We start from the raw sequence: 12,500 nt of genomic DNA, 5'->3' as shown, positions 1-12,500 counted from the left end.
CAGACAAAGAAAGGATCAAAATGTATGAAAGTAAAAATCAATTGGCTTTGTAGTATACCTTAAGTCACGCTAGATTACGTAGGTCAGGTCACATGGCATAGGTCAGGTCATTGTATGAATAAAGGGGGCAGTGCACGCTGTGGGTCTTTGATGTTGTTTGTGCAGCGGCGGGAAACTTTAATTAGCCAGCCTGGGAGTGGCGCAGAAATGAGGAAATACTGGTGGGGGGAGAGAGAGAGAGAGAGAGAGAGAGAGAGAGAGAGAGAGAGAGAGAGAGAGAGAGAGAGAGAGAGAGAGAGAGAGAGAGAGAGAGAGAGAGAGTATCAAAAGGATTACAAAAGTGAGCGAAGAGGGAGGATTAGAGAGAATGGTTGGTGCGAGAGAGAGAGAGAGAGAGAGAGAGAGAGAGAGAGAGAGAGAGAGAGAGAGAGAGAGAGAGAGAGAGAGAGAGAGAGAGACGTACTGTATACCGTGATTACCTTTCAGGTTGATTTTCCCCATTTCATTTTATAAATTTCCCTAAAACATAGTAAGTTGTTCCTTTAGGTCAGGTTAGGTTAGGTCAGGTTAGATATAAAGTTATCTCAGGTTTGGTTAAGTTAGGTTGGTTTAGATTAGATTGTTAGGTCAAATCACAATAGGTCAAATTGAGACAAATTTCCATGATGGAATCTTCGTGGATGGAATTTACTTAGGATGGACTTTAAATTATCGTCATCATCATCATCATCACCACTGACATCACCACCACCACCACCACCACCACCACCATTGCCACACTCACCTTCCACCCGCACCGATTTCATATCACCTTCAGCAATAAACAGAAGCCGCCAAACCAGGCCATGTGAGGACACTGGATTACACATTACGCAAACAGTGACCTAGTGATAAGATCTGAGTGTCACTGATCAGGCTCGTATATCTGAGTGGTCACAGCACTGGCAGGGGCTCATGTTCTTCTTTCCTTCCTTTTTTTATCCCTTTTGTTCTGCCTCGTAATAGATCATAAGTATAGACGTGATATGGACAAAGTGATTACTGACATTGAAAGCGGTAAGATATATCGTGGGAGGGGAAAGAGTTATAGTGGATGGGGAGAGAAATACACACCCTGGTAACCGTAGACCAGTGATGATGTATTGGCCAGAGCACGAGCCGGTGAGGAGACGAGAACAGGACAGGCCAGGGAAGGAAAACGGATGCTGCTAGTATGGGAATGTTATGATGATTGTGTAACTACTTTAAATGAATCCTGGAATGAGATTATTATAGAGGGACAAGATTAGAGAAGGATTAAAAAAAAAAGAGATTAATACAAGAGAAAAGACTATTATGGATAATCTAGACATGAGAGTGCTATGATGGAAGCAAGACTAGAAGAATGATCCAAGAAAATACAAGAGAAAGAAACTAAATGATTGCTATAGATATGAGAATGCCAGGGTAATTGTGTGGAGCAGCTAAATAAAGCCAGGAATGAGGCAATTAAAAGGAGCAAGATTTGATGGATAATAAAAGACAATAATGAAAGAAAAAAGATTAAACGGATGCAGTAGATATGAGAAAGGTACAATGATTGAGTTAAATGATTTAGATCAAAGCAGAAATTAATAATCAGGAGCAAATTTAGAAGTTTTATCGAAGAAAATACATGGACATATAACTAAATTGATGCTACAGGTAAGAGGGAGTTTTGATGACTGTGTTTAGTAGCTACATTAAGCCTCACTTCAGATTATTAGAAGAATCAAGATTACAAAAAATAATCAAAGAAATCTAAAAAATAGACAAGTAAATGTATGTTGCAGATGTAGGAAAGCTTTCAAGGTTGTGTGGAGTCACTAAATTAGATGAAAACGGGAGTGAGAAAATCAAAAGACTAGAGACTAGAGTAGGGAATTTTCAAAGACGAATACAGTAGAAATGGTTGAGGCAGTAAAGACAAGTTGTGAAAAGAACGATCGATACATGAAGTTCAAAGATGCAGGAAAAAAGGCGGAGTGGAAAAGAGGCAGTTTGCTTGTGCAAGTAAAGATGTGAGGGAGAAAAGAAAAAATGTGGAGGACGGAAGAAAAAAGTGAGCGAATTTTTTTCAACACTTCTATCCAATTTATGTATTTCTTTGAGATTGTAATGGAAATGGTTTGAATATTTGTAATGGAGTACTGTGTGTATATTGTAGTTTTAGAGATACAGCCACATGTGGTCCGGTAAGTTAAATGATCGTGTTTCCAGCAGTTAGGTTTTCGTCATGGCCTCGCGTCCCATCACTAAAAGACACCTTGAGTCACGACTTGCGTCACTGGTGCTGGAATGAAGCTGTGCTGGTGATTTGATAGCTCTCCATTCGTAGGGATTACTACTGTATGTGTATATAATAACTTGTTGGGATCTATGGTTGACACTGCGTTACTAGTACATGTCCCTCAATAATTATGCTGACACTACACGTGACACCGAATTACTGGCCAACATTTATGCATATCAGTCGACAATTACGCCTAAGACCAAAGTGATGTCACGTCTCTCTAATAATTATGTAGGAACTGTACAGAAAGGATCAACGATAATAATAATAATTATTATCATTATTATTATTATTATTATTATTATTATTATTATTATTATTATTATTATTATTATTAAGGACTCCACATGATATCAAATTTCTACTACCCATCAGTAACTAACTTATCAGGTTTAAGCTTGATAAAGTTTAATTTATAAAATAGGTAGGAACTGGCTCTCAAATTATCGTGTTGTGGTAGATGAATAGAATTGATTCAGTAATTTTAGTGCTGAGTTACTGGGAAGACTAAAAGAAGACTAGATGAATTGATGCATGAGGATGATGGATGGAAATAAGTAGATGTTTCATGCAGGAACTGCCACGTTTAGGCCTCATGGCTTCTTGCTGCTTATACCCTTATGTTCTTATGAATGAATACTCGTGCGGTCTTGGTCAGAAGTTCAGCACCGTTACACAGTCACCTCCGCTGTGACGTGATGGCGTGTGGGTGAGGATGTGGATATGAACTAATGAGGTGTTTGTAATGTGTGACGGCCGTGATAGTGGTCGGGATGTGGATATGAACTAGTGAAGTGTTTGTGGTGTGAGTGTGATGTGATGGCTGGCGTGTGGGTGGCGTGGATGGAGACGCTGTTGGCGTGGATGTGGATGTGACCTTCCAAAAATAGTACTGCAGTGTGACGTCTTTCTAATGTCACTCGTATGTCTCGCTTAAAACTTGTTACTTGCTGGTCGTTGTTTCATCCTCCTTCTGCCTTTCTTCGTAATACTATACTGTCCTGTGTTTTCTTTCTTTCTTTTTCTTCCATTCTGTTGCTGCTGTTGATATCGCTGTTGTTGATAGTGTAGTGGTGGTTGTGGTGGCGGCGGCGGCGGCGGCGGCGGCGGCGGCGCGGGGACGCAGGCCATAAGCAAAGACCCCACAAACAAAAGAAAGACGAGAAACGCCTCGTGAATGAATAAACAAATAGGCAAATGATAATAGTAATAACTGCAATAATAATAATAATAATAATAATAATGATAATAATAATAATAATAATAATGATAATAATAATAGAAGAAAATTAACTTGTACATATACTCACAATTTCGAGGGTATGTATACTCACAATTTCGAGGGTATATATATTAACAGTTTCGAGGGGAAACTAACAAGGAGCAAGACAAGCAGCAAGTTGTAAATACTCGCACGAAGTGAGGGAGAATTAAAAATAGAAAAAAGATAAAGAAAAATAAGAGAATGAGAGGAAGCGGTCATGTGTGGGAGGAGGAAAAGACTGGAGAGCCAATTAGTCAGCAGGTAAAATGTAGAGTGATTATCCAGCACCTGCACCTGGGAAAAGTGTCTTGTTTAGGAGCAAACACTCGCTGCGATCCGAACTTTGCAGTCAAGGTAATGAAGCGGCGGCGAGTGGCGAGAGGCGAGCCAGGTGAAGTATTAAGTGGTGAGTGGCGAGCCAGGTAGATCCGTGCACCTGAAACAACAATTAGAGACCTCCCCTACATTGCAGCGTGGGAAAATAGTCAGGTATTCTCTCAACTTTTATTTTTTTTTGTGTGTGTGTGTTTTAGAGTTGCGTTTCCGCGCTTCATTTTTCTGTTTAATATTTTATGGGGCCGCAATATCCTTCTACATTTTTTTAATATTTTTTTTTTTTTTTTTAGAGACACGGCTCCCTGATACAATTTTTTCTAGTTAAGTTTCCCTGATACATTTTTTTTTTTTAACTACCTGTCCTTGTTTTTATTTTCTTATTTCATAGAATCGTGTAACACCTTCCTTTTTTTTTCTTTTTTTATTATCAGATAAAAAAAATCAAAAGACCACCCGCCACTCCCCTAAAAAAGAAAAAAATAAAGAATCCATTGACCTACTGTAGTAAATTTATTTCATTTGATGTACATACAATTATTTTTTATGATAATGTGCTCTCTAATCCCACTTTGTTGATGAGTCGTGACAAAAAAATTACGTACTGTAATTGTATAACATGTGTATTGTGTAAATGTGTGTGTGTGTGTGTGTGTGTGTGTGTGTGTGTGTGTGTTTAAACGTGACAATTTCTTTTCTAGGTCAGGCTAATGAGAAAAAGCTGAAGGCAAACAAGGCTAATGACGTCCATTAAATCTTTCGGACAATTTTAACATTCACCGCCAAATTTACTTACATACGAAATTAGAAGAAAACTTACTGTACTCTCCTCCTCCTCCTCCTCCTCCTCCTCCTCCTCCTCCTCCTCCTCCTCCTCCTCCTCCATTCCGTTCTGGTTCCACATCCTCATACTTTTCCTTACCACCTCTCCGCCTCTCCACCTCCATCCACCTCTCTCCCTCTCTTTCTCTCCACCAGCCGCTCTCAAGCAGGCCTCCTCGTCCGTGTTTCTAACGAGCCTTCAGCCGCTGCAGTGGGAGAATCAATGCCTTCAGGTGGTCGCTGGGCGCTGATTAATTGTTGGTGGTGGTGACAGAGAGAGAGAGAGAGAGAGAGAGAGAGAGAGAGAGAGAGAGAGAGAGAGAGAGAGAGAGAGAGAGAGAGAGAGAGAGAGAGAGAGAGAGAGAGAGAGAGAGAGAGAGAGAGAGAGAGAGGAATGAGTCCGTGTTTTGCATGCATGAAGTTTTAACTACACACACACACACACACACACACACACACACACACACACACACACACACACACACGCCTTTTTTTCTTTATTTTTAATAGCTACCTAAATTGACCGCGAATCCTGTTGCTTTTCTTCCCCTTCCTCTTCTCACCCTCCCTTTCTCTGGCCCCCCTCCCCTTCTTGCCCCACCCCAGTCCCCCCCTCTCCTCCCCTTGCTGTTGGCCGGGTCACGGGGTCAGTGGGGCGTGTAAGCGCTGGTTCTCTCGCCCTGTTTTTGATCCGCCCCGTGAAGGGTCGTGACGCTGATGGATTAGAGAGAGAGAGAGAGAGAGAGAGAGAGAGAGAGAGAGAGAGAGAGAGAGAGAGAGAGAGAGAGAGAGAGAGTTCATACATTTGGAGTTCATTTTCTATTTTTTTTATTGTGATTTGTTTTATTATAATTTCCCATTATTCACTTGTTTTTCGCTGGTTAATTCTCTTCTGTTTCTTCTTCTTCTTTTTCTTTCTTCTTCTTCTTTTTCTTTCTTCTTTTTTGTCTTCTTCTTCGTCTTCGTCTTCTTCTTCTTCTTCGTTTTCGTCTTCGTCTTCTTCTTCTTCTTTCTTTCTTTCTTTCTTTCTTTCTTTCTTCTGTATCATTATCATTATAAGTTTTACTATTATTATTATTGTTATTATTATTATTATTATTATTATTATTATTATTATTATTATTATTATTATTATTATTTATTTTTCTTTTCCAGCTTAAATGACCTGAGGGAGTTCCGGCCAGCTGTCACCTGTGCCTGTGTGAGTGTTGCCTCTGTCCACCTGTTTATGTGTACCTGCTTCACACACTCACACCTGACGCATTCCCCTGGTAGCTGGATAGGTAAGTAATCAATCATAAGTGCTGTACAACATTGAAACAAAATACTAATCATGATAGAAAGGCGTGAAAAAAAATATATATTGCAGGTATACATGTAGTATACCTTCAAATGACCAGTACTGAATAATTACAAAAAAAATATAATAATAATAGTCAAGATACCTCACAATAATATAAAGGAAAAATCTGAACTTATCCAGATTATGCTGAAAAAAAATAATAAAAAACGCTAAAATATTAATGGAATACTGAAAGACACTCACCTGACACTCATAAACATCCTCACCTGAGATATTTACTTGACACACCAAGGCACTCACCAACACACTGCCACACTCGCCTGATAACTACTAAGACACTCACTCACACTCAACACACACACACACACACACACACACACACACACACACACACACACACACACACACCTACTTCTACACAAATGGAGAATACTATGCATCAAAACAGGACAGAAAAAGAAAAAAAGAATGGCCTGCTAGATGGACCGTCAGCGCCTCTACTCACCGCTCCCACAAGCCCCTTTTTGCTCCCCCGTCAAGATGAAATTTGGAACTTACTTACCCGGGAGACGAGCGTTGGGGTGAAGACTGATGCTTATTGCGTGCGCGTGGGTGTCAGCGGGACGTGCGTGGAGGGAGAGAGTGAGAGTGGGGAGAAAAGATACTGGATGGGGAGAGTAGGGAGAGGAAGGTATGAATGAGAGGAGGAAGGGAAAAGGAAAGAAACGAGAGAAGGGAATGGGATGGGGCTAGGATGGGAGTGCGGAGTGAGAGAGTGGGGAGTAGGGACTGAAATGGATATAGAAGGGGAGGGAACTGGTGACGAGAATGGGAAGGAGTTGAAAGTGGTACATAGGATAGCATAGGAAGCGTCGGGAGCAAGGGAAGGAGTGATTGGGGAACATGGAGGCTGGGGAGTGGGGAGAGGCTGGGGGAGGATGAAGGCTTCCCTCCGCCCGCACTTAACGTTAAAAGCTTCATTCAGACGCAGACGCTTCTTCATTATGAAATGCCGCCCACTACGCCCGTCCCACCTATACCCGCTGCACTCACCCCGCACACACCACCCATCACTGCCCGCCCCTGCAATCCCCAGGCCGCGGGCGCGTGTGTGAGCGGCGGTTCAGGCCCAGAGGAACACCACGGCTCCCAAAAAATATGCCACATTTCCTGCCACGCTGAGGGTCTGGGTGGTGGTGGTGGTGGTGGTGGTGATGGTGGTGTGTTAAGATGCAAAGGAAGAGGGTGTGGTGTGCTTGCGTGTGTGAGAGAGGAGAGGGAGAGGGAGAGAGAGAGGGAAGTGAGGGAGAGTAGCATGTAGGAGTGAAAGCAGAGGGACACGAAAGAAAAGGAAAGGAAAGAAGGAAGAAAAGAAAGATGTTTGTATTGCATTTTTTATTATTTCTTCCTGTTCTTGTTCTACTCCTTGTTCTTTTTGTTCTTGTCTGTGTTGTTCTTGTTCTTGTTGTTCTTGTTTTTGTTGTTCTTGTTCTTTTTCTTCCTCCTCCTCCTCCTCCTCCTCCTCCTTTCCTTCCTCAAGGTAAGTAGGAAGTTGTAAATTCACCACCAGATGATGATCCACGTGATACCCAGAGAGAGAGAGAGAGAGAGAGAGAGAGAGAGAGAGAGAGAGAGAGAGAGAGAGAGAGAGAGAGAGAGCAGCCTCTCACCTTTCCTCTTCCTGAGCCCTCCTTACATAAAGAATGAATTAGGAGCTCTGAACTCATCGTGATGTATTCAATCCTTGGCGGAAACCTTTTACTCCTCCTCCTCCTCCTCCTCCTCCTCCTCCTCCTCCTCCTCCTCCTTCCTCCTTCCTCCTCCTTCCTCCTCCTTCCTCCTTCCTCCTCCTCCTCCTTTCCCCTCCTCCTTCTCTTTTCCCCTCCTCCTCCTCCTTCCCCCTCCTCCTCCTCCTTCCCCCTCTTCTCCCTCCTCCTCCTCTTCCTCTTCCCCCTCCTCCTCCTCCTCCTCCTCCTCCTCCTCCTCCTCCTCCTCCTCCTCCTCCTCCTCCTCCTCTTCTTCTTCCGCTTCCTCCTCTTACACATCATCTTCCTTTAACCCATACTCCTGTTCCTCCTCCTCCTCCTCCTCCTCCTCCTCCTCCTCCTCCTCCTCCTCCTCCTCCTCCTCCTCCTCCTCCTCTTCCTCCTTTTTGCAGTTCCTTTTACACCTTCCCTTTTTATACTTTTATTCCACCACCACCACCAGCTCCTCCTCCTCCTCCTCCTCCTCCTCTTCCTCCTCCTCCATATGCACCAAATTCTGAGTTATTGGTAAAGTTATCTTAACAGCAGCTGTCACGTGGGTGGTTGTGGTGGTGGTGGTGGTGGTGGTGGTGGAGGTGGAGGGTGTGGTGAAATGCTGCTTTCTGACTCTTCTCCTTCCCTCATAGCTAATGCTCCAGCCACGAGTAATCACGCTCTTCTCCTTTAAGCTGATGAGCGTCAAGTAAATTCAGAGAGAGAGAGAGAGAGAGAGAGAGAGAGAGAGAGAGAGAGAGAGAGAGAGAGAGAGAGAGAGAGAGAGAGAGAGAGAGAGAGTAGACAGGAAACGCCAAATGAGAAGAATTTAGGTCAAGTTTGTGTGTGTGTGTGTGTGTGTGTGTGTGCGTGCGTGTGTGTGTGTGTGTGTGTGAATGAGAAAATGAGATTTTTCACTCTGTATCAATATTACCTTCGTCATCTTCATCATCATTATCACCATTACTACAAATAACTATGAATACTGTATTACTAAAAGTGAATACTATATTACTAAAAGTCAAACCACTAAGCCCTTCACAGAAATTCATCAGTTACTCCTCAGCTAATCACGCGATTTTTTGCCACCTTGTCTCCAGGCATTTTGCAGTCTCAAGATTTTTGTCGCCATGTTTTCAAAGTTTTGGCAACGTGTCTCCAGATTTTTGTCACCTCATCTACGTAGTCTTCAGATTTTTCGCAGCGTGTCTTCATACTTTTACCATCTCGTTTCCAAATATTTGCCACCACGTCTCCGGATTTTTTGTGACCATCTTCTCGTCTCCAGATATTTGGCAGTTGGTCTCCAGATATGTGGCACCATTTCTCCAGATTTTTGCTATCATTTCTGCTGACTTTTGCCAGCTTGCCTCCAGGTTAAGGCAGGCTCCCCCAGGTCCTCTCATTTCTCAGTAGTGGCGGCAGGAGACAGCTGCTGCCTGCCGCCTCTTGACAGCTGCGTGTGGTGGAAAGAAACGCGCTCTCTCTCTCTCTCTCTCTCTCTCTCTCTCTCTCTCTCTCTCTCTCTCTCTCTCTCTCTCTCTCTCTCTCTCTCTCTCTCTCTCTCCGCTTTTTATAAAGTACTCCCACAATCCTCTAAAGTGTTTATAGTTTACTTCCTTTTTTCTCCCCCATATAATACGCTTTCTAATCTTCTTTACCTCCTCCTCCTCCTCCTCCTCCTCCTCCTCCTCCTCCTCCTCCTTAAACGGTTTACAACACTCCTCTTCTTCACTTCCCCCTCCTCCACTATTCACCCTTTCAACCTCCCATCCTCTCCCCTCCCTCCCCCTTTTCCCTTCCTTCCCTCCCGTCTTAAACACCACTCCCCTTTCCCCTCCTCGTCTCACTTTCCCCTCACTTTCTTCCACAACATTTTTTCCCCTCTCCCCTCAGTTTCATTTTCTTCTCCATTTCTCCACTCCCTCTTCCCTCTCCCTACACTGCGGTGGAGGAGGAGGAGGAAGAAGAGGAGAAGGAGGAGGTTGCATAAGAGGAAGCTGGGATATATGTATTTCACTAGGTTATGTTGAGAGAGAGAGAGAGAGAGAGAGAGAGAGAGAGAGAGAGAGAGAGAGAGAGAGAGAGAAGAGGCAAGGTTTGTGTGTGTGTGTGTGTGTGTGTGTGTGTGTTTCCTTAAAGGGATGATATATAATCGTACTCAGGAGAATATGTAGTTTTAATTACTCTTTCCTTCCTCTCTCTCTCTCTCTCTCTCTCTCTCTCTCTCTCTCTCTCTCTCTCTCTCTCTCTCTCTCTCTCTCTCTCTCTCTCTCTCTCTCTCTCTCTCTCTCTCTCTCGTAAGGAAATGATATATCACTGATGGTACAAAAATAAAGAAAAGTTAGGAAATATAACAGTAATGATAACTAATAAAATAACAACAACAACAACAACAACAACAACAACAACACCCAACCAACCAACAAACAAACAAACAAACAAACAAACAAACAAACAAACAACACCCATAACGACAGTACAAACACTGCCTCACCACACCCCACCAGACCCACCACACCACCCTACCTCACATCACCACACCTCACTTCACCATACCCCACCAATAAGTAGGTCAATAATTCAACAAAAAAAATGAAATGTTGGAAACGCCACATGGGAAGGGGGGGGAGAGGAAGGTGACACGTTCCTATGATCGATGCTCCACCAGCTGCTTCTGTCATTTTAGGGGGAGGAGGAGGGGAGGAGAGAGGAGAGAAGCGGAGAGGGGAGGGGAGGAGAGAAGAGAGGGGAGGGGAGGAGTGAAGAGAGGAAACTTAGCAGGGATGGCTGGATGACTGAAAAGGAAGGAAGGAAGGAAGGAAGGACTGGAAGGAAAGAAGAGAGGAAGGAAGCTTAGGGAAATTGGACAGGTGAGAAGGAAGGAAGGAAAGAAGGTAAGAAAAGAAAAATTAAGGAGAATGGACGTCTGTAAGGGAAGGAGGAAACGAAGGAAGGATTAAAATGAAGGAATCTTAAGAGGAAAAACGGACAGTTAGAAAGGAAGGAGAGAAGAAATTGAAGGCGGAAATGTTTTTTAGAATGGGTAGTATAAAAGGAAGGAAGAATGGAAGCATGGAAGGAAGGAAGGAAGGAAGGAAAAAAAGAGATGCAGAGAGGAAAAAAAGGTATGGAGGAATGCAGGGATGGGAAACGGAAGGGAAACATGCAAGGGATGAAGACGGGAGGGAGGGAGGGAAGGAGGGAGGAAAGTGAATGAATCTGAAGAACTAAAATACAAAGAAAGGAGAAAGAAAAAGAAAGTTAAGAAAAAAGGGAATAAAAAGAAGGAAGGAAGAATGCAAGAAACAAACTTATGGGAAAGGAAGAAAGGAAAGGAGGAGCAAGAGAGAGGAAGGAAGAGCAGGAGGAAGGAAGGGGAAGGAAGTAAGGAGAGGAAATACTGCTCTATCAATGTGGCAGGTGGCGGTGATGGAGAGACGGAGGGAAGGAGAGAGCGAAGGAGAGAAAGGAGAGGAGGAGCAAGGTGGAGAAGGAATGGGAGATAGAGGCCAGAAGAAAGTAACAGAGAGAAAGAGAGGTGGAGAGGAAGAATGATAGAGAAATAGAAGGGAAAGAGATGGAAGGAAGAAAGGCAAAAAATAAATGATGGAAAGAACGAATAAAAAAATGTGAGAGGGGTTGCAGGGTATCGAGGGGGTGAGTAAAGAGATAAGAAGGGCGGGGTGCAGGGGTGGCAGGATTGGCATGATGGGAAGAGGCAGGAGTGCTGAGTGCCGCGCCCAGGTCAGCGCCACTTTGCTGCCTGACTGGTGCTACGTGTGTGCTGACGCGACCCTACCCAGGCACGCTGCTCCCATTATAGCTGCTACTACTGTTACTGCTGCTACTACTACTACTACTACTGCTACTACTACTACTACTACTACTACTACTACTACTACTACTACTACTACTACTACTACTACTACTGTTACTACATTATTGTATAGTCTTGTAGCATTATTGTTTGTAGTAGTGTATTAGAAGTAGTAGTAGTAGTAGAAATAGTAGTAGTAGTAGTAGTAGTAGAAGTAGTAGTAGTAGGATGATAATGAAAACTCAGTCTATCAATACACAAGTCGACACACACACACACACACACACACACACACACACACACACACACACACACACACACACACACACACACACACACACACACACACACACACACACACACACACATACAAATATATACAAGCAAACAAACAAACAAACAACAAAAACGCATACTATATAGACGAACAAGAATATGGAAATACAGATACAAACACAGACAGATAGATACATCCATCCATACATCCGTCCACACACACACACACACACACACACACACACACACACACACAAACACGATGAAAATACAAAACAATCACCTGAAACATACACACACACACACATATACACACACACACATACACATCCACAGAGATCTGACAGTAAACACACACCGCAGCCTTACCTCGTCACACAGCAACACCTGCCTTGCTCACCTGGAGAAAAATGCTGCTTGATTAATTTTCCCTCAGTTAACTAGTATATTTTTCCCTCCAGTTCCCTGACACGAGTTGCAAATGAAGGGAAATGGAGAGAGGAGGAAAAAAAAGGAGAAACAGAAGGATAGTGACGAGGAGAGGAAGGGAAGTGATGACCGGAGATGTAGGAAGTGAAGGAGAGGAAGAAAGGAAAATGAAAATGAGTGTTAAATGAGGAAATAGGAGCAAG

The 12,500-nt window shown here is 43.3% G+C and overlaps 1 long non-coding RNA gene across 4 annotated transcripts in view; it reads left to right on the top strand.

Annotated features, from left to right (window-relative positions):
- Positions 1–12,500, top strand: part of LOC135102860 (uncharacterized) — a 195,846-nt gene that overhangs the window by 65,045 nt on the left and 118,301 nt on the right. For all 4 annotated transcript variants that reach the window (XR_010269804.1, XR_010269802.1, XR_010269801.1 and 1 more), the window contains exon 2: positions 5,886–6,013. This is a non-coding gene — a long non-coding RNA (uncharacterized LOC135102860). The remainder of the gene's footprint in view (positions 1–5,885; positions 6,014–12,500) is intronic.

This window comes from Scylla paramamosain, chromosome 8 (genome assembly GCF_035594125.1).
Source record: "Scylla paramamosain isolate STU-SP2022 chromosome 8, ASM3559412v1, whole genome shotgun sequence".
NCBI classification, from domain to species: Eukaryota; Metazoa; Arthropoda; class Malacostraca; order Decapoda; family Portunidae; genus Scylla; species Scylla paramamosain.
This window is presented reverse-complemented; position numbering and strand designations above follow the sequence as displayed.